Raw genomic sequence first — 26,130 nt, 5'->3', positions numbered from 1 at the left:
CCCCAAGCTGCTGAGCCAAAATGGCAACCTTGCCGTCAAGGAATCGAACCCTGTTCCTCCGCTTGACAGGTGGATTCTAACCTTTGACCAGCGAAGGTACAGAATGTGTTGCTTGACTGTCGTGCCAATGCTGAGAATACAAACTGTAAGAGTATCACTGAAAAATTGACAAAAAAAAAACAGGTTGCTGAAACCCTTTCATTGTCAAGCATTTGCATGACTGAAAGCGTAAATTGACTGTGGAAGGGGTTCAGTGGTGTAAAGGTCAGCACTCTGGACTCTGAATCCAGTGATCCGAGTTCAAACCTCAGTGGAACCTTCAGGTGTGTGCTGTCATGGATGCTTTCTGGAAAGAAGATGAGTTGAGTAGGCTAATCAGTTCTCAAGTGACACCTGAGTGCACGATTGATCAATTCCAGCTGAGAGGCTCTGTGGTATGTGACGTCTCACCTCTGTGTTGCTAGTTGAATCTTTTTTGGATTCTTCTTGCATATTCATTTGCGATGCTTCTATTTTTCCATGCTCTCCCAGAGGAGTGTGTTACAATCCCACTTCTGACTCAATTTGTAGCGACTCCACAATCTCTTTCCGCAAGCAACAAAATTTGGGAAAACTTACCTCATTGTTTGGTTTTCGGAACGATAGTTAGTAGACATGGTGCCAGTTTCAGTAGTGTAGTGGTTATCACGTTCGCCTCACACGCGAAAGATCCTCAGTTCGAAACTGGGCGGAAACATTATTTGCTCCTCCTTTATTTATTTCATCCTTGTTTGAAGATGTATGACTGCACGTTACTGATAGCAACATCAACATATTCCTAATTATGGATAGGAGGGGAGCCTCATCTGCTATTCTTGACATGTAAAGTCAATTTTTGAAGGTTTTTAAGAGATTCTCTGATGCTAAAGTGTGAAACGGACTTTGGCGAACCCCAAGCTGCTGAACCAAAATGGCAACCTTGCCGTCAAGGAATCGAACCCTGTTCCTCCGCTTGACAGGTGGATTCTAACCTTTGACCAGCGAAGGTACAGAATGTGTTGCTTGACTGTCGTGCCAATGCTGAGAATACAAACTGTTAGAGTATCACTGAAAAATTGACAAAAAAAAAACAGGTTGCTGAAACCCTTTCATTGTCAAGCATTTGCATGACTGAGAGCGTAAATTGACTGTGGAAGGGGTTCCATGGTATAAAGGTCAGCACTCTGGACTCTGAATCCAGTGATCCGAGTTCAAACCTCGGTGGAACCTTCAGGTGTGTGCTTTCAGGGGTGCTGTCATGGATGCTTTCTGGAAAGAAGATGAGTTGAGTAGGCTAATCAGTTCTCAAGTGACACCTGAGTGCACGATTGATCAATTCCAGCTGAGAGGCTCTGTGGTATGTGACGTCTCACCTCTGTGTTGCTAGTTGAATCTTTTTTGGATTCTTCTTGCATATTCATTTGCGATGCTTCTATTTTTCCATGCTCTCCCAGAGGAGTGTGTTACAATCCCACTTCTGACTCAATTTGTAGCGACTCCACAATCTCTTTCCGCAAGCAACAAAATTTGAGAAAACTTACCTCATTGTTTGGTTTTCGGAACGATAGTTAGTAGACATGGTGCCAGTTTCAGTAGTGTAGTGGTTATCACGTTCGCCTCACACGCGAAAGATCCTCAGTTCGAAACTGGGCGGAAACATTATTTGCTCCTCCTTTATTTATTTCATCCTTGTTTGAAGATGTATGACTGCACGTTACTGATAGCAACATCAACATATTCCTAATTATGGATAGGAGGGGAGCCTCATCTGCTATTCTTGACATGTAAAGTCAATTTTTGAAGGTTTTTAAGAGATTCTCTGATGCTAAAGTGTGAAACGGACTTTGGCGAACCCCAAGCTGCTGAACCAAAATGGCAACCTTGCCGTCAAGGAATCGAACCCTGTTCCTCCGCTTGACAGGTGGATTCTAACCTTTGACCAGCGAAGGTACAGAATGTGTTGCTTGACTGTCGTGCCAATGCTGAGAATACAAACTGTTAGAGTATCACTGAAAAATTGACAAAAAAAAAACAGGTTGCTGAAACCCTTTCATTGTCAAGCATTTGCATGACTGAGAGCGTAAATTGACTGTGGAAGGGGTTCCATGGTATAAAGGTCAGCACTCTGGACTCTGAATCCAGTGATCCGAGTTCAAACCTCGGTGGAACCTTCAGGTGTGTGCTTTCAGGGGTGCTGTCATGGATGCTTTCTGGAAAGAAGATGAGTTGAGTAGGCTAATCAGTTGTCAAGTGACACCTGAGTGCACGATTGATCAATTCCAGCTGAGAGGCTCTGTGGTATGTGACGTCTCACCTCTGTGTTGCTAGTTGAATCTTTTTTGGATTCTTCTTGCATATTCATTTGTGATGCTTCTATTTTTCCATGCTCTCCCAGAGGAGTGTGTTACAATCCCACTTCTGACTCAGTTTGTAGCGACTCCACAATCTCTTTCCGCAAGCAACAAAATTTGAGAAAACTTACCTCATTGTTTGGTTTTCGGAACGATAGTTATTAGACATGGTGCCAGTTTCCGTAGTGTAGTGGTTATCACGTTCGCCTCACACGCGAAAGGTCCTCAGTTCGAAACTGGGCGGAAACATTATTTGCTCCTCCTTTATTTATTTCATCCTTGTTTGAAGATGTATGACTGCACGTTACTGATAGCAACATCAACATATTCCTAATTATGGATAGGAGGGGAGCCTCATCTGCTATTCTTGACATGTAAAGTCAATTTTTGAAGGTTTTTAAGAGATTCTCTGATGCTAAAGTGTGAAACGGACTTTGGCGAACCCCAAGCTGCTGAACCAAAATGGCAACCTTGCCGTCAAGGAATCGAACCCTGTTCCTCCGCTTGACAGGTGGATTCTAACCTTTGACCAGCGAAGGTACAGAATGTGTTGTTTGACTGTCGTGCCAATGCTGAGAATACAAACTGTAAGAGTATCAATGAAAAATCTACAAAAAAAAATAACAGGTTGCTAAAACCCTTTCATTGTCAAGCATTTGCATGACTGAGAGCGTAAATTGACTGTGGAAGGGGTTCCATGGTGTAAAGGTCAGCACTCTGGACTCTGAATCCAGTGATCTGAGTTCAAATCTCAGTGGAACCTTCAGGTGTGTGCTGTCATGGGTGCTGTCATGGATGCTTTCTGGAAAGAAGATGAGTTGAGTAGTCTAATCAGTTGTCAAGTGACACCTGAGTGCACGATTGATCAATTCCAGCTGAAAGGCTCTGTGGTATGTGATGTCTCACCTATATGTTGCTAGTTGAATCTTTTTTGGATTCTTCTTGCATATTCATTTGCAATGCTTCTATTTTTCCATGCTCTCCCAGAGGAGTGTGTTACAATCCCACTTCTGACTCAATTTGTAGCGACTCCACAATCTCTTTCCGCAAGCAACAAAATTTGGGAAAACTTACCTCATTGTTTGGTTTCCAGAACGATAGTTAGTAGACGTGGTGCCAGTTTCAGTAGTGTAGTGGTTATCACGTTCGACACACACGCGAAAGGTCCTCAGTTTGAAACTGGGCGGAAACATTGTTTGCTCCTCCTTTATTTATTTCATCCTTGTTTGAAGATGTATGACTGCACGTTACTGATAGCAACATCAACATATTCCTAATTATGGATAGGAGGGGAGCCTCATCTGCTATTCTTGACATGTATAGTCAATTTTTGAAGGTTTTTAAGAGATTCTCTGAGGCTAAAGTGTGAAACGGACTTTGGCGAACCCCAAGCTGCTGAACCAAAATGGCAACCTTGCCGTCAAGGAATCAAACCCTGTTCCTCCGCTTGACAGGTGGATTCTAACCTTTGACCAGCGAAGGTACAGAATGTGTTGCTTGACTGTCGTGCCAATGCTGAGAATACAAACTGTAAGAGTATCACTGAAAAATTGACAAAAAAAAAACAGGTTGCTGAAACCCTTTCATTGTCAAGCATTTGCATGACTGAAAGCGTAAATTGACTGTGGAAGGGGTTCAGTGGTGTAAAGGTCAGCACTCTGGACTCTGAATCCAGTGATCCGAGTTCAAACCTCGGTGGAACCTTCAGGTGTGTGCTGTCATGGATGCTTTCTGGAAAGAAGATGAGTTGAGTAGGCCAATCAGTTCTCAAGTGACACCTGAGTGCACGATTGATCAATTCCAGCTGAGAGGCTCTGTGGTATGTGACGTCTCACCTCTGTGTTGCTAGTTGAATCTTTTTTGGATTCTTCTTGCATATTCATTTGCGATGCTTCTATTTTTCCATGCTCTCCCAGAGGAGTGTGTTACAATCCCACTTCTGACTCAATTTGTAGCGACTCCACAATCTCTTTCCGCAAGCAACAAAATGTGAGAAAACTTACCTCATTGTTTGGTTTCCGGAACGATAGTTAGTAGACATGGTGCTAGTTTCCGTAGTGTAGTGGTTATCACATTCGCCTCACACGCGAAAGGTCCTCAGTTCGAAACTGGGCGGAAACATTATTTGCTCCTCCTTTATTTATTAAATCCTTGTTTGAAGATGTATGACTGCACGTTACTGATAGCAACATCAACATATTCCTAATTATGGATAGGAGGGGAGCCTCATCTGCTATTCTTGACATGTATAGTCAATTTTTGAAGGTTTTTAAGAGATTCTCTGAGGCTAAAGTGTGAAACGGACTTTGGCGAACCCCAAGCTGCTGAGCAAAAATGGCAACCTTGCCGTCAAGGAATCGAACCCTGTTCCTCTATTTGACAGATGGATTCTAACCTTTGACCAGCGAAGATACAGAATGTGTTGTTTGACTGTCATGCCAATGCTGAGAATACAAACTGTAAGAGTATCAATGAAACATTGACAAAAAAAAATAACAGGTTGCTAAAACCCTTTCATTGTCAAGCATTTGCATGACTGAGAGCGTAAATTGACAGTGGAAGGGGTTCCATGCAGTGTTAATTTCGTCAGCTTTTTTTAATTTAGTCTTAGTCTTAGTCACAATGTCGAAAATCAATTTTAGTCTTAGTCATATTTAGTCATTCCCTTCCCAATTTAGTCTTAGTCTTAGTCACAATGTCGAAAATCAATTTTAGTTTTAGTCAAATTTTAGTCATTTTAGTCATTTTACCCAAATGAATAAAGAATAAGCTCTTTCTCTCTAATAAAGGAGTACTGAAATTACTACATCTCCATTTGCCTCTAATTCCCACTATCACAGTCCTAAACACACTTCACCGGACTTATTATTATTAAACACATAAACAATATCACATGGTAACATTACCTAACACTCACTGTAAACATCACATGTAATGAGTCGGAGCGCTAACAACTGACATAACACGTGACGTGACGTAGCCTACACTCAATCAGAGGCAGGTGAGCTAACTGCTACAACTAGCATACACATGGCGAGTTACACATCAAAGCAACAGAAGCTACGACTGCAGCAACCTGAATACATTACATAAACAATATATACAGCCATACTCACGTTTCATTTACACACACACCACTTGCCGGGACATTAATCAACAGCTCGATCTTCCCTCGACTCATCAGAGCACACACACCTGTTCTAACCGAACACCAACAGTTACGCTACATGACCAGCAGGGGGCCGCTCCGTTCTGAACTGACCAACACAACTTTGGAGCCTTTTCTACATCAAGAAACACTTATTAACAGTTACAAATTACAAATTAATTATAAACAATTACATTTTTTAATGTCCATTCGTCCATGGCTTGTAAATTTAGTCTTGTCTTAGTCTCGTTAACGAAAATCATTTTTTATTCTCGTCATATTTTTATTTTCTGGAAGCAATTTTGTGTGTCATCGTCTCGTCATCGTCACGGGAAAAAGGGGCGTTAACGAAATATTTTCGTCATTGTCCTGGTTGACGAAATTAACACTGGTTCCATGGTGTAAAAGTCAGCACTCTGGACTCTGAAGCCTCATCTGCTATTCTTGATATGTATAGTCAATTTTTGAAGGTTTTTAAGAGATTCTCTGAGGCTAAAGTGTGAAACGGACTTTGGCGAACCCCAAGCTGCTGAACCAAAATGGCAACCTTGCCGTCAAGGAATCGAACCCTGTTCCTCCGCTTGACAGGTGGATTCTAACCTTTGACCAGCGAAGATACAGAATGTGTTGTTTGACTGTCGTGCCAATGCTGAGAATACAAACTGTAAGAGTATCAATGAAAAATGTACAAAAAAAAATAACAGGTTGCTGAAACCCTTTCATTGTCAAGCATTTGCATGACTGAGAGCGTAAATTGACTGTGGAAGGGGTTCCATGGTGTAAAGGTCAGCACTCTGGACTCTGAATCCAGTAATCCGAGTTCAAATCTCAGTGGAACCTTCAGGTGTGTGCTGTCATGGATGCTGTCATGGATGCTTTCTGGAAAGAAGATGAGTTGAGTAGGCTAATCAGTTGTCAAGTGACACCTGAGTGCACGATTGATCAATACCAGCTGAGAGGCTCTGTGGTATGTGACGTCTCACCTCTGTGTTGCTAGCTGAATCTTTTTTGGATTCTTCTTGCATATTCATTAGCGATGCTTCTATTTTTCCATGCTCTCCCAGAGGAGTGTGTTACAATCCCACTTCTGACTCAATTTGTAGCGACTCCACAATCTCTTACCGCTGGCAACAAAATTTGGGAAAACTTACCTCATTGTTTGGTTTCCGGAACAATAGCTAGTGGACATGGTGTCAGTTTCCGTAGTGTAGTGGTTATCACGTTCACCTCACACGCGAAAGGTCCTCAGTTTGAAACTGGGCGGAAACATTATTTGCTCCTCCTTTATTTGTTTCATCCTTGTTTGAAGATGTATGACTGCACGTTACTGATAGCAACATCAACATATTCCTAATTATGGATAGGAGGGGAGCCTCATCTGCTATTCTTGACATGTATAGTCAATTTTTTAAGGTTTTTAAGAGATTCTCTGATGCTAAAGTGTGAAACGGGCTTTGGCGAACCCCAAGCTGATGAGCAAAAATGGCAACCTTGCCGTCAAGGAATCGAACCCTGTTCCTCTATTTGACAGATGGATTCTAACCTTTGACCAGCAAAGATACAGAATGTGTTGTTTGACTGTCGTGCCAATGCTGAGAATACAAACTGTAAGAGTATCAATGAAAAATTGACAAAAAAAAATAACAGGTTGCTAAAACCCTTTCATTGTCAAGCATTTGCATGACTGAGAGCGTAAATTGACTGTGGAAGGGGTTCCATGGTGTAACACTGCATGAAAAGAGGGATTTGCGGATGTATGTGGCCCCTTACATGTCCGCATACGTTGAGCCCCTGCATTTGCGGTGGTAAAAGTGAAAACTTGGCCCAAATTGTCGCAAATTGACCTGGCAACTGCTCCCCCATGCCCCCCTCCCCTCCCCTCCCCTACTTAGGAGAGCCTTTAATATGTAAATGCCAGTGATCAGGTCAGGAGGTGCCACAGTCATTTTCAAGTGGGGTGGGGTGAGGTGAGGTGGGGGGTGGGCAGGCCTGTTTCTACACGTTCACCATCACCTCCAACTCCAGCCAAGTTTGTTGCTGTGTTGTCTTGAAAAAGAAGAGGTGCACGCTGTCTGCTGGTGACAGGTGATGCATATCTGGTTTTTTTTCTCCCAAACACCTCTTTTGTAATACCGCTTTTTGTGGGCAAAATTCAAGGATTCAAGGTTTCAAAGGTTTATTGTCATGTGTGCAGTTAGAAACGTGTTTCCCTGAACAAAGAAATTATTTTCTTTGTTGCCCGCACTGGATGTCCAAATGTATAATAATAAAGATAAGATAAAGATAAAATAAGCATGCAACAGCAATATTCTAAAAAGGTTTCTTAAATAAAATAGAAATAAAAATATATAAATCTGGCCTGTATACATAATGTGCAGTAGTGCGCTCAGTGTTTTATTGTGTATGGCTTAATTCGGTGTCACAATGGTCACAATATCGCCGAGGTCTTTTCTTTGTCCTTGCAGAGTCCATTTTTGTGTCAAAACAGTGCAAATTGCCAGCTGTGGTCAGACAACATTAAATAGCAAAAGGACGGGAGGTTGTCTCGCGAGTATTCCGTGTAATGACGTATACGCATATGATTGGTGGAGCTTAACGGCTCGCATAAGCTCTCGTTCAATCACGTATGAGAAACATTGTGTCGTGCAGTGTAAACAAAAAGTTTAAGGAGCAGATCTGGCTGGAAGACTACTTGCTTTCAACTCCCCAGCAACTCTCTGCGGGTCTACAGGTTTGTGTGTTTTTTTCTACTTGCACATGACCATTTGATTGTTTAATTTTAGTCTTGTTGACACTGTACAGCACTTGGGACAGTTCTCGCTGATTTTAAATGTGCTGTGTATTAAACTTACTTACTCACTTGCTTACAGGCAGGTCAAATGAAAGTCCTGTTGAATGCTATGACCGGGATTTCTCGTATGGTGGCCAGAGGGTGCTGGAGGGAATGGACCAGAGATTCGCTAGGTTGGAGGCAAGATGGCCGTCGAGAATGGACTGGAGTTACATTCCAGAGAAGTTGAAGAGCGCACCCCCAAGAGAAGGCGGATACAGAATCCGAAAATCGCGGTAAGAGTAGGTTATTGACTGTGGCTTTAGGCTAAACTCAACTTAATTGTGTCCATCACGTGAAAACCAGTGTGAGTTGCTTTATTTAAAAAAAATGAATTTCGTGTTTTCAATTTATAGGAAGCAGTTTGCGCCTGCATAACTCACCGTGGCATTATAATCCAGGTCAAGGGTAAGAAAAAGTGAATGTTCTCCCAATATCTAGTTGAGTTGGACCCGATGTTACGTTACGTCAATGCAGTTTTTTTTTTTTTATAAACCATAGGCCTGTTGTTTTTACAGGCTACGGTCACCTCACAATATGGATGTAACGAGTCGCTTGAAGGAGGCGGTGGCAAACAGTCCGAACTTCAGAGAGGCAGACGGGGACACTATCGAGGGTGAGCGGCGCTGACTTTTACCACGGCTGGCACTGATACTTTTAAGCACTGATCATTTTATTCATTCCTCTTGTTGTTTTTTTTTAGCTGCGTGACGGACCTGTGTGCTGTGCTACAGGCGCGTCTTGAAGCCAACCCGAAATACTCACAGTCTCACCACAGAAGAGTGAAAGGGAGTAAGAGCATATACGCTGTCAATATGACTTTCGTTACTTTATAGACAAGTTGTCAATATGCTTTGCATGGATTATTTATTGGTTATTCCAACAACTCCCAGAAGCCAGCTTCTGATCCAGGATGAGGACGTCTGACAACTCCGCAGACCCTGCAGGGACCGGAGGAATGCGAAGAATGCGGATTCCAAACGGCGGCGTTTAGGCTTATTGTGTATATTGTAGGCTACAGCAGTGTGTGTATATAGTTTTCAATTCTTTATTATCAACATGGTTCTTATTACAATGTAAGCTATGTACATTGTGTGGTGTGGCAATAAAAGCGCTTTAAAAAAAAAAAAGTTTTCTTTTTCATTCTCAATAGAATCACGTCATTCATGCCTGCATTAGCCTAGTCATAGTGCAGCTTATAAGAATGACGTGAATATATGAAGTACACAAACATCCCAGGAATATTAGTAATCATAATCACAATTATTAATCATAATTGCTGAATGATATGCCCATATAAAGTATGCATATATTAACCTTATTGGCCAATGGGCGGTCAGCTTTACAGGAGCTTTTTCATGTAATCACGTGCCTTTTTCATCCAATACCAGTGAGGCCAGTGAGAGGTCCAGGCGCTCTCACAGCGGGGTGCTAATCGCTGGGCCATTAGCACCCCGCTGTGAGAGCCCGCCGCGAGTTGGGTTAGTTTCCGACGATTTTGTCGCTCAACAAACTTAAAGTTTGTCTGCCTGCAAGCGCCCAGGTGCGTCCGAAAATTAGGCAAATTCGCGGAAGTTCACTGCCGTCCACAGTGACACAAATCCCTCTTTTCGTGCAGTGTAAAAGTCCGCACTCTGGACTCTGAATCCAGTGATCCGAGTTCAAATCTCAGTGGAACCTTCAGGTGTGTGCTTTCAGGGGTGCTGTCATGGATGCAAGCAGACATCACAGGACTTTTGGACCTCCTTGCTATAACGACCCCACCCACATTGAGATGGTTGTGAGTAAGTACGAGTGGAAAAGAGCTTAATGTAGCAGGAGAACTGCCTCATCGCACATCAGAATTGTGTATGTTAATGGGAGGAACTGAAGGCCCGTCTTCAGAGATAAATGCCCTTTTTCACCATGGCCTGACATGGCTTTCTTCAAGGTCTTCTAATAAGCAAGTAACATTCAAGCAAGAAATTAGTGTCAGGAGTGGGATTTGAATCCACGCCTCCTTTTGGAGACCAGAAGTGCCTGTGCTAAGGAAGGAATGAAGCCTTGAGTCTGGCGCCTTAGACCGCTCGGCCATCCTGACACCACTACTTCCCTGACTGTGTAAAATATGACAAACGTGAACCAAAATGCAAAACGCTACTCTACTTGACTATATTCGACTCAGGTTTTAGGGTTTTTCATGAGGTAGTAACAGCTGGTAGCAGCTACATTTTTAGCACCTACACGGCAGGGATTCGAGTTGAGTCCAGCCGAAAATGTGACGTCTACAGACTGCAGGCCACTGATTGGCCAGGGAGTGATGTCACTGGATGAGTAATTAAAGCAAGAGAGGGCCAGAGGCCATGGGTTGTTATTCAGATTTTCCTTCTTTTGTTTTAAAGTGAATGATCATACTTGAGCAAAAAGGGAATACAGAAATGACATGAGCCCAAATAAAGGTAAATGTAATGCTCTTGCGCAAGTTTGAATGTTTTTTATTCATATTGTGCATTACAGGAGGTTTGTGATCATTCAAATTGGCACCACTGAGGACGCTGTGATGGTGGTAACAGAGCTGAACTTTGACTTTAAGTGCTGGATCAAACTTCTGTTGATTATTAAAACTGCTACCCCCAACGTGGGGCTCGAACCCACGACCCTGAGATTAAGAGTCTCATGCTCTACCGACTGAGCTAGCCGGGCTATTTACATGTTATAAAACATGCCTTCCGAAAAAAAAAGAAGAGGTAAAACAAGCCAAAGTCAACTTTCAGAGATTTCAAATGACATCGGAAAAACATTCCTCCCTTTTCAACCTCTACCTACTCCACTCGACTGGATCCCACTCAGCTGTTAGGGTTTTCCATGAGGTAATACCACCTGGCACAAGGTGGAACATTTTTAGCACCTACTCGGTCGGGGTCGAGTTGAATCCAGCCGAAAATGTGACATTTACAGACAGCAGGCAACTGATTGGCCAGGGATTGATGTCACTGGATGAGTCATGAAAGCCACTCCTTAACAAGAACCCGGCAACAGTTGGATTTGATGTATTCTGTGATCATCAACGAGGTGGATTACTAGACACAAAGACACAGACCAAGTAGCAGGTATACCTTCGCCTTGATGTCCTAAATTGTTGTGTCATGTTTTGTCCAATAAAAGTGACATCACAGGACTTTTGGACCTCCTTGCTATAACGACCCCACCCACATTGAGATGGTTGTGAGTAAGTACGAGTGGAAAAGAGCTTAATGTAGCAGGAGAACTGCCTCATCGCATGTCAGAATTGTTTATGGTAATGGGAGGAACTGAAGGCCCGTCTTCAGAGATAAACGCCCTTTTTCACCATGGCCTGACATGGCTTTCTTCAAGGTCTTCTAATAAGCAAGTAAGAAACTAGTGTCAGGAGTGGGATTTGAACCTACGCCTCCTTTTGGAGACCAGAAGTCCCTGTGCTAAGGAAGGAATGAAGCCTTGAGTCTGGCGCCTTAGACCGCTCGGCCATCCTGACACCACTACTTCCCTGACTGTGTAAAATATGACAAACTTGAACCAAAATGCAAAACGCTACTCCACTTGACTATATTCGACTCAGGTTTTAGGGTTTTTCATGAGGTAGTAACAGCTGGTAGCAGCTACATTTTTAGCACCTACTCGGTCGGGGTCGAGTTGAGTCCAGCCGAAAATGTGACATTTACAGACTGCAGGCAACTGATTGGCCAGGGAGTGATGTCACTGGATGAGTCATGAAAGCCACTCCTTAACAAGAACCCGGCAACAGCAACAGTTGGATTTGATGTATTCTGTGATCATCAACGAGGTGGATTACTAGACGCAAAGACACAGACCAAGTAGCAGGTATACCTTCGCCTTGATGTCCTAAATTGTTGTGTCATGTTTTGTCCAATAAAAGTGACATCACAGGGCTTTTGGACCTCCTTGCTATAACGACCCCACCCACATTGAGGTGGTTGTGAGTAGGTACGAGTGGAAAAGAGCTTAATGTAGCAGGAGAACTGCCTCATCGCACATATGAATTGTGTATGTTAATGGGAGGAACTGAAGGCCCGTCTTCAGAGATAAATGCCCTTTTTCACCATGGCCTGACATGGCTTTCTTCAAGGTCTTCTAATAAGCAAGTAAGAAATTAGTGTCAGGAGTGGGATTTGAACCCACGCCTCCTTTTGGAGACCAGAAGTCCCTGTGCTAAGGAAGGAATGAAGCCTTGAGTCTGGCGCCTTAGACCGCTCGGCCATCCTGACATCACTACTTCCCTGACTGTGTAAAATATGACAAACGTGAACCAAAATGCAAAACGCTACTCTACTTGATTATAGATTTTAGGGTTTTTCATGAGGTAGTAACAGCTGGTAGCAGCTACATTTTTAGCACCTACACGGCAGGGATTCGAGTTGAGTCCAGCCGAAAATGTGACGTCTACAGACTGCAAGGCACTGATTGGCCAGGGAGTGATGTCACTGGATGAGTAATGAAAGCAAGAGAGGGCCAGAGGCCATGGGTTGTTATTCAGATTTTCCTTCTTTTGTTTTAAAGTGAATGATCATACTTGAGCAAAAAGGGAATACAGAAATGACATGAGCCCAAAGAAAGGTCAAAGTAATGCTCTTGCGCAAGTTTGAATTTTTTTTATTCATATTGTGCATTTCAGGAGGTTTGTGATCATTCAAAGAGGCACCACTGAGGACGCTGTGATGGTGGTAACAGAGCTGAACTTTGACTTTATGTGCTGGATCAAACTTCTGTTGATTATTAAAACTGCTACGCCCAACGTGGGGCTCGAACCCACGACCCTGAGATTAAGAGTCTCATGCTCTACCGACTGAGCTAGCCGAGCTATTCACATGTTATAAAACATGCCTTCCAAAAAAAAAAGAAGAGATAAAACAAGCCAAAGTCAACTTTCAGAGATTTCAAATGACATCGGAACACATTCCTCCCTTTTCAACCTCTACCTACTCCACTCGACTGGATCCCACTCAGCTGTTAGGGTTTTCCAAGAGGTAATACCACCTGGCACAAGGTGGTACATTTTTAGCACCTACTCGGTCGGGGTCGAGTTGAGTCCACCCGAAAATGTGACATTTACAGACTGCAGGCAACTGATTGGTCATGGATTGATGTCACTGGATGAGTCATGAAAGCCACTCCTTAACAAGAACCCGGCAACAGCAACAGTTGGATTTGATGTATTCTGTGTTCATCAACGAGGTGGATTACTAGACGCAAAGACACAGACCAAGTAGCAGGTATACCTTCGCCTTGATGTCCTAAATTGTTGTGTCATGTTTTGTCCAATAAAAGTGACATCACAGGACTTTTGGACCTCCTTGCTATAAGAACCCCACCCACATTGAGGTGGTTGTGAGTAAGTATGAGTGGAAAAGAGCTTAATGTAGCAGGAGAACTGCCCCATCGCACATCAGAATTGTGTATGTTAATGGAAGGAACTGAAGGCCCGTCTTCAGAGATAAATGCCCTTTTTCACCATGGCCTGACATGGCTTTCTTCATGGTCTTCTAATAAGCAAGTAAGATTCAAGCAAGAAATTAGTGTCAGGAGAGGGATTTGAACCCACGCCTCCTTTTGGAGACCTGGGAACTCATGTACAAAGACTTGCATGGATTTCCTACTGAAACTTGGCGTACGCTCAAACCCAAATGCCCTCCAATGTCGGATGTACGAATCTGTGCGCACGCATGTATCCAAGCACATTTCGTTTGTACATTCCAATCAACGTGGAATTGAGCGCACATGTCGGAGCACCCGACTCCTCCCTGTCCACGCCCCTACTTAAATACGCAAATCACATTTAAATTAGCCCTGCACCTGCGATTCCCCTCGGTGTACGGTCAGAAAATAAAAAAAAAAGAATGAATAAGACGGGAAAAAAGAAGAACTTCACGGAAAGCGAGATGTCGGTGCTACTTTCTGAAGTGAAGGCCCGCAAAAATGTGTTCTTTGGCAGCAAACACAAGAGGAGTGGGTGGGAGAGCCTGAGGCTGTCAATGCTGTGGGGTCTGGGAAGCCTCACAAGCAGAGGTGAAGAAGAAGTGGTCCCACATTAAGGTGGATGTGAAGCGGAGACTGGCTGTCCACCGCTGCAGTGTGGCCAAAACAGGCGGGTGGGGGGGTGACCGACTCTGTTTGAACAGAGAGTCGGAGCAACAATGGGTGACACTGCTCTCTCTGGGGTGGTGGGAGCTCATGTGGGCGACTCTGATTACCCCCAAGCTAAATACCCATGTTTCTGTGTAACTCACAACAACGTGTTCATACAGTAACGTGCAGAATTGCGCCGGGGAAAAGTCGAGGCTGATTGAGACATTTCACACTTTACGCACGGGGTTATTAACATTTGCCCACAGAGACGATCAGGGGCTTGTTAGAAAGATCTTAAACTGAAGTTTAACCAGCAAAAAACAGCAAGAAACTAACTTTAACCACCGACTAATATATATAATATAATAATGATGCTGTGAAGACGGGATAGAAACTGGGGGCGCACATGCTCAATGCGCGTCACGGGGAATAATATTAGGACAATTACAAGAATGAAGTTACTCACCAAGAAGCCAGCCATCACACACAGTGCCATCCTGTAGTCTGTTCCCAACAATGCTGTTACTCAGAATGTATGAATCGTGCGTTGAACCACGGCACCTCGCCACAATGTTGGTTAATTGCATTTACGCATCACATATGATCTTACATCGATCGAATGAAAATGTTTCCTGTTAACATACAAATTCATCATGTGATGGCGCTTTTATAGCAATGTGTGCGCAGTCGATAGCTCCGATTACAAAACCGGCTCTCGCTACAAATTGAGCTTTAATGTTGGCCTGTTGGGAATTTGATATACGTGGCTGAGATGCGGATAATTCTGTCCCACACGGCTGGCATGGCTCGGGTCAGGGTAGACTGGCACAGTCCCAATCGGTTGGCCAGCTCCCTCTGGAATGCTCCGGTTGGAACCCCAGTGTGCACATCACCTGTGAGCACAGGCAGCGCATGGCTCTGCGCACAGTTCCAGGAGGATTTCCCTCAAAACGGCTAATGAGTCAGTCGCCATCATATGCCAGCTAATCCTCTCTGTTGTAGTGAACACACGCTCTCTTCGAATTGCACCATTTGCAAAGTCTTCTAATACTGCTAAAGCAGCCATTGTTTTTAATGGTATGCATTGCACCACTTTGCGCTGCTTTTATATCCACTCGTGTGGAGACACATGGGTGTGTTAATTGTTTATCAGTATTAATTGTTCATGTGTCTCAAATGTTCACATCACTGTCTGAGGACTAATTGTTTTCACATTTATTTATTATAACAGTTTCCCAACATCACCTTAGGTGTCGCCAAAGAATCAACAGCTGCAGAAACGTGCGTACGCCAGCCCTGAAGCTGCCGTGAGGCACCGCACATTTCCACGGCCTTTTCGTTCTTGATACATCTGATCGTTGACGTGAAAAGGTGCGTACGCCACTATTTTGTGCGTACGCACCCTTTGTACATGAGGCCCCTGGTCTCTGCCATTTGTTTAACAGTTCTTGGCAGCTGACTGACCAGACCTGACTGTTTTAGGTAGCGGACTAAAGCCTTGGCCGCCAACAGGGTCTCTGCTACTTCTGGGACTACTTCAGCCAGCTCATCTGTGTTTAAGGCATGTCGGAGGACTGTGTTATACAGGTGATCTTGACAAGCCAGGTGCCTGTATGGACGGAGAGCGGCCAACACGTTTGCGCCCTGGTCGGTTACCCAGACAACATTGTTCATAACTGATGCATCAAAGCCGAGGACTGTGACTAACTGCTGTTGAAGCTCTTTTCGGATATTATCTCCTGTTTTAGCATGGTTTGGGAAGCTTGTTGTGGTGAGTAGCTTGCTCCTGAGTTCAAATGTCGGTGTTACATAGTGACGTGATAGCCATGTAGCTCATCTTACGGAAATCATCCGTCCACATATCTGTAGTCATGCCAATATTTATGAGTGACATCACCTCCTTTATCTCCTCAACTGTCCCTCCTCTCCTTTCACTCGCCATAATTTTGCACCTTCGGGAGATTGTAGTGGGGTCAGGGAGAACTTCACTGGCTGAAATGCGGCCATATGTTGCACCGACATTTATAAAGTCTCTGAAACCTACTCCCGCAATAGTTTCAAATGGCCGAAGGTAAGGTGACGGTTGAAGAATACACATCTGAAAATACAGAAACCCCTCCTCCTGTATAAATGCTTTGGATTGTCTCTGCCGGACGTCTTTCTTCACCATGAACGCTGACTGGTGCTGACTGACCCTTCTGCAGAAGAAAATAAACACGTGGCCGACCGGCAAAAACGACAGAGATCTCTATATTTCATTTCTCATCAGAGGGATTAGGAAACAAGGGAAGATCTTTCCACGACAAGATTCAAAGTCCCTGTTACTGAGTGGCATCAGAGTGCAGTTACCCAAACGTTTGCTCCATGTGCTCCATCCATCCATCCAAACAGCTGCAGGCTGACACACAGAGTGAAAACAGAGATTAAATACACACACCAATAAATACAGAGTAAAAGAACTGAAGCAAAACAACCAGCTGACTGTCAGAGGAAGACACGATGAGGGGAGAAGAAGAAAAGCTCGAGTTAGCAGCTGTTAGCAGCTGTTTATTTCTTTAATGAATATTTTTCATTGAAAAAAACAAAATAACCAAAATCATGACTCAGCATATGGAAACAGGGAATATTTTTAAATAAAAAAATATCACATTTCTGAAGAAAAATACATTATTATACCCATAAATATAGGATGAAATTTACCTCCATTAATAGAAATGTAGAGTATTATGGTAATATATTCTGTTCCAGTACTTAGACTGATCCACTGGAGGAGTTTACTCATATTAAAATAAAACTAACAAACAGAAATCATTAGAAATGTATCTGATACTTTGGGAGTCTTTGCTTGTTTGTCTTTGACGATTAATTCTTTGGGAAGCTTTTATTTTCTGTCCTCACCGGAAGTGATATCTAATAGCGTCTCTGCCAACTTAACAGCCTCTTTGCATCTGTCTCTATGCTTCCCTCTGGTGGCCATAAGCTGTAACTACACCCTCAGTCTGGCTGAACATTGAAATGTGGGAAATCTTTCTAAAATGAGGTTTTATGATGGAAGAGAGCAGTCATATTAATACTTTAACAACACTGTCATATTTAGTTAATGCTGGAGTTTCACCACAGCTCACATTTCACATCATTACTCAGTGAAGATGGAAAGTAGGAGCAGTTTCAAACCTGCACAGTAACTGGTAAAAACCTTTCAGGATGAAACTTCTCCTAAAGATTGTTGTACTTTGTCAGTTTGAATGTTTTACTGACAGCATTGTTGTCCCGTTGTGTCTGAAATGGAGGGAAATCTGTTCCAAAGTCATTTTGTTCATATGATGAAGGCAGCCAGCTGCAGTCTGCAGATTCAGTCTTTATGCTGTGAGCAGGGCGTTTCTGCCCTCTAGTGGCCACAGATGGTATCTACAGAAAAGGTCAAGCTGGAGATGTTACAAATGACTGACTACAAAGAGACTTAACGCTATTCGGTAGAACCATGTTAACCAAGGTTGATTCATTATCCAGATTAATTTATCCAGCATACTCCCTCGCCATCCCACCTAGAATTATAAAAGAAAATAATAGAATAAACTTTAATTTCATATGGAAAAATAAGCATCACTACATCAAAAATGGAGATTTGATAAAGGATTATGAGGATGCTGGTTTAAAAGCAATTGATTTTGAAATTATGAATGGTATATTGAAGATCAAATGGCTTCGTTCTTTCTTAAGAAATGATGATGAGATATGGTTCTCGCTACCTTCTCTTGTTTTTAACAAAGTTGGAGGTATTGATTTTCTATTAATATGTGATTTTGAAATTTCAAAACTGCCCATAAAACTATCCAAATTTCATCAACAGCTTTTGTTAAATTGGAAATTGATGTTCAGGCATAATTTCAGCCCTCATGATGTACCATTGTGGAATAATCGGGTAATATTGAATGGAAGGAAGTCTATGTTTATGGAAGACTGGATGACTAAACAAATCTGGTCTGTTAGACACATAATGGATGATAATGGAAACATACTTGAATTGAATGATTTTAATGCTAAATATAGCATGAGTTGCTCCTGTGAGACTTATAGGAAAGTCATACAGAATATCCCACAAGTCCTTATCCAATCAATAAAGAACAATATCTTGAACATTCCAACTCCAAATTTACATCAAATAAAGTTAGATGATTTGGACCAGGTAAGTGAAAAATGTAACAATACATTTTTTTATTTTTTTGAACTTATTTTTTATTTGACACATTCATACATACAAACACAAATTCAACAACATAGGAGATGTGCGTTACATACAGATAGATTATAGTCCTTTGAAAGTCTTTTCCATTCCCTAACCTCTCATTGACTAGATCTTTGTAATTATCAGTCAGTGTTCTCGTACTTAATACGTCATACTTTCATATTCGACAACCAAAAAACAATACTACCAAGTCTTAGTACTTTACAAATAAGAGAGAAAACAACAACACCAATTCAAAAGTAAAGAAAGAAAAAGGGAAGGAAAGTACCCTGCTATATTAATAAAATAAAAATAAATAAAATAAGATAGAATAAAAGTGGAGGCGATTAGAGTTCAGGCATTACCTGCCTTATTAATGACCATCTCCTATCAAACAAGTTTGTCTTCAGCTGTAGTCTTGCTGTGATTTTCTCCATGATAAACACATTTTTTACCCTGTCTCTCCATTGCGTTATGCTTGGAGGCCGCGGTTTCAACCAGGAAGCTGTTATTGTCTTTTTGCTATCAGCAGCAGGATTCTCAGTAAATATTTAGAATTCTTATCCGTCATATCGTCGAGAATTATACCTAAGATGTAAAGTGCTGGTTCCAGAGGGAACTCAATACCCAAAATCAGTTTGATCTCCTTCTGAATGTTCTTCCAGAAATCCTGTATTTTGGGGCAATCCCAGAATATATGGGTGGAGTCACCCACCGTTCCACACTCCCTCCAGCATAGATCAGTTGTATTGCTGTATTTCGATGTAATAAATGGGGTGTAAAAGTAACGCATCTTAACTTTCCAGTCAAATTCCCTCCACGTTGGGCTATTCGTTAGTTTATGTCCCTCTTTAAATGTTTCCTCCCATTCTTCTTCTGTTATTATGATGTTTGCTTCCAGCTCCCATTTTTCTTTATTATCCAAGTTGTTATCCTCAGATTCATGTTGTATTGCTTTATACATTTTTGATATAATCCCTTTTTTTGACTTGTCCTCTGAAAATGACCAGAACACTTCCTCTAATTTAGATGGTGTCTTACAAATGTTCTCCCATTCCTGGTGTTTCTGTAGATAATCTCTTAGCTGTAAAAATTTGTAGAAGTCATGAGCTGATAAGTTAAATTCTTTTTGAAGTTGTGTAAATGATTTCATTGTTTGTCCCTGGAACATTTGGTCAATATATATTAGTCCTTTGTCAGTCCATTTGTTAAATCCTGAATCCATGACAGATGGTACAAAGTCTGGGTTCTTTGCTATTTTAGTAGCCCTGCTCACAGAGTTCGACCGTTTCAGGTTCTTTCTTACTGCTGACCAAGTTTTCATTGTTCCCCTGATCCACTCGTTACCCATCCCGAGTCTCTTCCGAGCCCCCTCATTCAAAAATGGGAGTGATTCTAAAGAAACATTTTGACATGTATTTTGCTCCATATCCACCCATATCGAATCTTTCTCTTTAGTGATCCACATAATTAAGGCTCTGAGTTGTGCTGCCCAATAGTTAGGTAAATTCAACCCTCCCTTCTCTTTTTTGCTAAGAAGCGTCTTGTATTTAATTCTCGCTTTTTTATTTTGCCATAAGAATTTTGATATGATTTTGTCCAGTTTTTTTAGAAAAGCTCCAGAGATCACAATGGGCAACGACTGGAACAAAAACAACAATCCTGGCAGTATATTCATTCTTACTGCTAATACTCTTCCCAGCAGAGTCAATGGCAAAATCTCCCACCTAGCCAAATCATTCTTTATCTCAATCATCAATTTCCCATAGTTAGCCTCAAATAACTGAGCTGTACCAGGAGTGATAGTTATACCCAGGTATCTAAACCCTCTTTCGGTCCATTTAAAGTGGACCTTCTCTTTAAGTTCTCCTGGACATTGTCCTGAGACCATCATAGCTATTGATTTGGCTTCATTCGTCAAATACCCTGATATTTCACCATATTCTTTTAAGTTGTCTAGTAACGCTGGTATAGACGTGGAGGGCTCACTTATATATGTTAATAAATCGTCCGCAAATAACGACGTTTTGTGTTCTATGCCCCCCTCATCTTTTATTCCTTTCATGTTTTTATTTTGTCTTATTGACTCCGCTAACGGTTCAATACTTGCAGCAAACAGCAGCGGGCTCAGGCAGTCCCCTTGCCTGACTCCTCTTTTGAGATGGAAAAATTCTGAGCAGCACCCATTGACTCTGATCCGTGATTTTTATAAACAATTTTTACCCAGTTTATAAATGCTGAATGAAACCCAAAAACCTCCAATGTTTGATACAAGAAGTTCCACTTCACGCGGTCAAATGCCTTTTGTGCGTCTAGGCTAAGCAGCATGGTAGGTTGTCGATTGTTTTTAGTGCATGATATAAGATTTAAAGTTCTTCTGATATTATTAGCTCCTTGTCTCCCCGGGATAAACCCAGTTTGATCTGGTTTGATTAATTTAGTTATATGTTGTTGCATTCTCTGTGCTAGTATGCTTGTTAATATTTTGAAATCATTACAGAGCAAGCTAACAGGTCTATATCCCTCACATGAAGTCGGGTCCTTGCCCTCCTTATGTAGCACAGAAATGATGGCTTCTGACCAAGTACCTGGAGGGTTTCCTGTTGACAGAGCATAGTTAAAAACCTTGCACAATACTGGTGTAATCTCTTCTGCAAAACATTTATAAAATTCTCCAGGGAAGCCATCTGTACCTGGCGATTTGTTACTTTTAAGAGTTTTTATCGTGTCATTTATTTCTTGTGATGAAATTGGTTTTATCATTTCAGATGCTTCCTCTTTCGTTAATGTCGGTAACCGTAGTTTTTTGAAGAATTCTTGTGTTTTGGTCTCAGTGAGATTAGACTGAGTGATTGTATAAGTTTTTATAATATTCTGCAAAGGCCTCTGCTATCTCTGTTGGCTTAGCTGTGATTAAATTGGAGCTGGGATGCCTTATTTTAGTGATTATTCTATTTGTTTGAGCTTTTCGCAGTTGAAATGCCAGTAACCGGCTTGCTCTGTTACCCATCTCATAATATCTTTGATTTGTAAAACGAAGAGCTCCTTCTGCTTTGTATGTTAGTAGTTCATCCAACTCACGCCTAATTTTTTTTTTTTTAAATCGAGAAGAATGGAGCTGTTAGATGTCCTTTTATGTTCTAACTCCAACTCTCTGATTTTGTTTTCTAGTTTTCCTTGTTGTTTCAATCGAGCTTTTTTCAATCTGGATGTTATTTCTATTATTTTCCCTCTTATGACTGCTTTTCCTCCCTCCCACAAAATCGATGGTGAGACCTCACCGTTGTCATTTATTTGAAAATATTCCTTTAAATGTTGCTTTAGTTCTTTGATTACCTTTTCATCTGATAGGATCGACACATTGAGTCTCCAGTACCTGAAGAAGGATTCCCTGCCCAGCTCAAGAGATAGTGTGATGGGGGCGTGGTCACTTATAGTTATAGACTCTGTACTGCAATTCCTGACTTTGTGTATGTGTTGTTTTGACACACAGAAAAAGTCTATTCTTGAGTAACTACTATGTGGGTTAGAAAAGAAGGTAAAGTCCTTCCCTTTAGGATTATTATGTCTCCATGGATCAATAAGGCCTAATTCTTTTATAACATTATTTAGTACTCTGGATTTTTTTGTATTTGGTCCTTTCTCTGGTGGCAGCCTGTCTAATTTACCATCCTGTATAGTATTAAAATCCCCAGCCATGATTATCATCCCTTGTCCATTACTGGAAACTATATTAGCTATGTTCTTGAAGAATGTTTCATTCTCCTCATTTGGGGCATAGATGTTTATTATCGAAATAGTCATTTCTCCTATTGTGCCAACCACCATAATATATCTGCCCATATCATCTTTAATCACTTTCTCTGCAGAAAAAGGTAGAGATTTATTGATTAGTATGGCCACTGCCCTTTTCTTGCCATATGAAGCATGAAATACTTGGTTTACCCATTCCCTTCTCAGTTTGTTATGTTCATTCTCACTCAGGTGAGTTTTTTATAATAGTGCAATTGCACATTGTAGTTTCTTCATCTGACTTAATATTTTCTTCCTCTTAATGGGATGATTTAAACCATGCACATTATAAGACACCAGGTTCAACCTATTCATGATATTCTAAGTTTTTGACCGTCAGCTCTGTGTCACACCCATGGACTCATGTTTTTAGTTTTCATGTTTAGGTTATGTTTGTTTTCAGTCCAGGTTTAGGTTTTTTGTCATGCTTTAGTTTCCCTGCACTCTGTTTATTAGTTCACTCACTTCACCTGTGTTTTTTCCCTCAGCTGCACTCACTCCCCAATCACTCTCACTCCCGATTTAGTTTCCTGCCTCCCCTTTCAGTTTTGCCGGATCTTTGTTTCATGTCAAGTTGGTAAACCCATGCGATACTATCATGTTCCATGTTCCACGTCGTTTTCAAGCTAAGTATTTATCCATGCCGTGTTAAGTTCCTTGTTGTGTTTTATCCACAGCTACGTTTTTTTCCGGCTCAGCCGCGTTTTATGTTGGTACTTTGTTTTTGTTTAATAAATTTACCTTGTTCTTTTGAAAAGTCCGCATCCGTGTCCTCCCTTCCACCCACAACCTGACACTCTGTTCCTCCTATAAATAAAACCAACCGCGCAAAACAGTACACAGCGAGAAAACAAACAAATAATACACATCTCCCTTTGAACTAATGTACAACAACAATGAAGTCCCAAAAGTCCCATCATCAGAGAGATGTGGCAAAGTCTCTCTGGGGAAATAGCACAATGTGCACCTGCAACTTCTCAGATGTAATTAAGTTGCTACTTACTTAAATTGAGCTCCAAGTTAGCTCATTCAACCAATTTTGACATTAATATATAAGCAGTATTTAAATACCATAACTAGCTCTTTAATACTCTTTTAGCATTTTATTAGCCGGATACTCAGATTGTCCGTATTATATATACTTCAGGATTGTTTTCACTTTTAGATCCAGACTACTGTCTGGTCCTTACCACTGTGAACTTCAGAGTTCACTGCATGAGGGCTCGAAGGTCTGCCTCTGTGATGCATGGCTGTCTCCTCTTCCCCTTCTGACCTGCTGCAGCGGTCCAGCTGCCATGCATCCTCACTCTCTGTAGTTTCTCCCACTCGTCCTCCTCCACATGAATCCCCATGTTCCTCAGCATGGGTGCGGCCTCCATCAGTGTGGCGAATGTCTTAAGGCCCATTTATGCCCTACGGTAACTACGGAAACGGACGCTTTCACCCGGTTCCGGGGGTCGTTTCATCCGTCAGTTTGTCCGTAGGGCAAGAGTTTAGCAATCCGGTGAGCTCCGGGCGAAACGGAGCAATACCAGAGGAATTCGTGGGGGCAGTAGAGAGTCAGGAGCGTGTTGGCTCCGGAAGTTATGGAGGAAGAAGAAGAACGAAGAGTAGGAGATTTACCACAACCGTATACGAAAGGAACGGGTGTAAAAAAAAACAAAAAACGCACAACTTAATGTTTCCTAAACACCGGTTTCTTTGTGTGCAACTTCCTCAATTGACGCCATGTTTCTCAAACCCGCGGCCGATAATGACTCAATATATACCGCCCTCTAGAGGATTTCTTACGGACGTGCGCAATACGGACGGAGGCATAAACAGAAGCTCCGGGAGCAACGTATGGACCGGACAGACGAATTTCGTCCGGTTCCGTAGGGCATAAATCGGGCTTTAGTCCCTGTTTCCAGAGACACCTTCAGTTGTGCAGGATATGGAGACTGTGCCTTTATGTTTTTCTCCTTCAACTTTTTTATTACATCCCGCACTTGTTTCCTCTTCTTCTGTATCTCGTTGGTGTAGTCTTGGTTGAAGTAGATGGTCCGTCCCTCGTGTTATTTTTTGTTTCCATCCTTGCTGTATGATGCGGTCTTTCACCTGGTGATCAATGAAGCGGGCGACGATGGCTCGCGGGGGGCCGTGCTCTCCGTTGGTTTGGCCATCAGCGAGCGGTGCGCTCTTTCGATGCGGATATCCGCGGCCGCGGGGATTTTCAGTGATGAGCGGATGAAGTCAGTCACAAATCCCATGGTGTCACCTCTCTCTGCTCCCTCCGGGATCCCGTGTATCCGTATGTTGTTGCGCCTTGACCTTGATTCCAAGTCTTCGCATTTTGCCGTTAACATGGCCTCTTGGTGAAGGAGAAAGGCGACTGATCGTTCCAGCCGCGCCGCCCTGTCTTCAGTCTCCCCCAACCTTTCTTCCACTTCCACAGTTCGCTGCTCCAGCGAGGCAGTTCTCTCCACAAGTTCCCTTACATTAGTGTCTAGTCTCACCAGAGCTTTCTTGTTTTCATTTGCCGCTTCTGTGTGCTCTTGTCTCAACTTGCGTAGCTCCGCCAATATTACGGATTCCTGTTCCCCGCCGTCGAGTCCCTTTTCCGGCATGGCTCCCCTCGCCGAGTCCATCTCCTCATTGTTCGCGTATTCTGTTTTAGACCTTGTCTCCATCTATTTTTTTGTTGTCATTGACTTTCGTTGTCAAGTTTCCTTGACTTTGGCCCACTTTCCGTTGTTAATGATGTTTAAAGGAGCTAGTTTTAATTGGTTTCTCCGAGAGCTAACTTTTTATGCTGTCTTCTCCAACATGGCGCCACCGGAAGTCCAACAATACATTTTTAAGACAGTATTCAGTAAACACCTTATATCCAGGTATAGCAAGAAGCTCATTCATTCTTAGAGATTATAACAAATCTGAAAAATCAAATATTTGAACAAAATACTTAAAATTCCCAGTCCCCCCAAAATGTAAAGAAGTTCATTTCAAAAATATAAACAACATCTATCCCTCAAATGAATTTTTAAAAAGAAGATTTAAATTTGTTGTAGAAAACTGTTATAGTTGCAAAACAAATCTGGAAACAACAGAACACCTATTTTATGAATGTGAGACTGTCCAAAATCTGTGGAAATCTCTCCGTGATTTATTATCGTCCAGTTCCATAAACACGGAGTTCTGCTCTTTTCAAAACATCCAGGTAGGTGTAATCCTCAAAGATAAAATGACAGAGTTCTTGGTAAATAACCTCATCATCATCACTAAATATTATATTCACAAGTGTCGATATGCCAAATCCCCACCTTCATGGCTTGCATTAAAAAATTATATATTCTCCTTCCAAAAATGTCTGAAACATGTAAATAATCCCCATGCAGATAAATGATACACGCTCATAGCAAATCTTAACCTGTCCTAACCCCCCTGTAACTGTTTAGAATGGACTTACCTTTTCTTTTCTCCTTGTTTTTTTATCATTTATTATCCCCTTTTTTATCTTGTGCATTTAAGATCTTTCAATACTTATTTTTCTATAAGAGATAGCCCACACTACAATAATTTATTTTCTTTCAATTTTTACTATATGTGGAGGTGTGAACATGTGAAGTTAAAATAACACAAACTGTTTACTTTTGAGTATGTCATTGTTCTGTCTATGTGACATGTT

General features: G+C 41.9%; 11 non-coding genes across 11 annotated transcripts; 6 read left to right on the top strand and 5 right to left on the bottom strand.

The window, feature by feature from the left end:
• The first annotated feature begins 663 nt into the window (after positions 1-663).
• Positions 664-736, top strand: trnav-cac (transfer RNA valine (anticodon CAC)). The gene has a single exon. It is a non-coding gene; the product is annotated as a tRNA-Val (tRNA).
• Positions 737-1,604: 868 nt separating this feature from the next.
• trnav-cac (transfer RNA valine (anticodon CAC)) lies at positions 1,605-1,677 on the top strand. Its single transcript has one exon. It is a non-coding gene; the product is annotated as a tRNA-Val (tRNA).
• An 868-nt stretch (positions 1,678-2,545) lies between these two features.
• trnav-cac (transfer RNA valine (anticodon CAC)) lies at positions 2,546-2,618 on the top strand. The gene has a single exon. It is a non-coding gene; the product is annotated as a tRNA-Val (tRNA).
• A 442-nt stretch (positions 2,619-3,060) lies between these two features.
• On the top strand, positions 3,061-3,132 carry trnaq-cug (transfer RNA glutamine (anticodon CUG)). The gene has a single exon. It is a non-coding gene; the product is annotated as a tRNA-Gln (tRNA).
• Positions 3,133-4,417: 1,285 nt separating this feature from the next.
• Positions 4,418-4,490, top strand: trnav-cac (transfer RNA valine (anticodon CAC)). The gene has a single exon. It is a non-coding gene; the product is annotated as a tRNA-Val (tRNA).
• A 2,223-nt stretch (positions 4,491-6,713) lies between these two features.
• Positions 6,714-6,786, top strand: trnav-cac (transfer RNA valine (anticodon CAC)). The gene has a single exon. It is a non-coding gene; the product is annotated as a tRNA-Val (tRNA).
• A 3,530-nt stretch (positions 6,787-10,316) lies between these two features.
• On the bottom strand, positions 10,317-10,427 carry trnal-caa (transfer RNA leucine (anticodon CAA)). Its single transcript has 2 exons — positions 10,390-10,427; positions 10,317-10,362 (listed from the first exon to the last, which is right to left on the bottom strand). It is a non-coding gene; the product is annotated as a tRNA-Leu (tRNA).
• A 524-nt stretch (positions 10,428-10,951) lies between these two features.
• trnak-cuu (transfer RNA lysine (anticodon CUU)) lies at positions 10,952-11,029 on the bottom strand. Its single transcript has one exon. It is a non-coding gene; the product is annotated as a tRNA-Lys (tRNA).
• A 700-nt stretch (positions 11,030-11,729) lies between these two features.
• trnal-caa (transfer RNA leucine (anticodon CAA)) lies at positions 11,730-11,840 on the bottom strand. The gene is made up of 2 exons: positions 11,803-11,840; positions 11,730-11,775 (listed from the first exon to the last, which is right to left on the bottom strand). It is a non-coding gene; the product is annotated as a tRNA-Leu (tRNA).
• A 640-nt stretch (positions 11,841-12,480) lies between these two features.
• trnal-caa (transfer RNA leucine (anticodon CAA)) lies at positions 12,481-12,591 on the bottom strand. The gene is made up of 2 exons: positions 12,554-12,591; positions 12,481-12,526 (listed from the first exon to the last, which is right to left on the bottom strand). It is a non-coding gene; the product is annotated as a tRNA-Leu (tRNA).
• A 520-nt stretch (positions 12,592-13,111) lies between these two features.
• Positions 13,112-13,184, bottom strand: trnak-cuu (transfer RNA lysine (anticodon CUU)). Its single transcript has one exon. It is a non-coding gene; the product is annotated as a tRNA-Lys (tRNA).
• Positions 13,185-26,130: the final 12,946 nt, after the last annotated feature.

The sequence above is a fragment of the Odontesthes bonariensis genome, chromosome 8 (genome assembly GCF_027942865.1).
Source record: "Odontesthes bonariensis isolate fOdoBon6 chromosome 8, fOdoBon6.hap1, whole genome shotgun sequence".
NCBI classification, from domain to species: domain Eukaryota; kingdom Metazoa; phylum Chordata; class Actinopteri; order Atheriniformes; family Atherinopsidae; genus Odontesthes; species Odontesthes bonariensis.
This window is presented reverse-complemented; position numbering and strand designations above follow the sequence as displayed.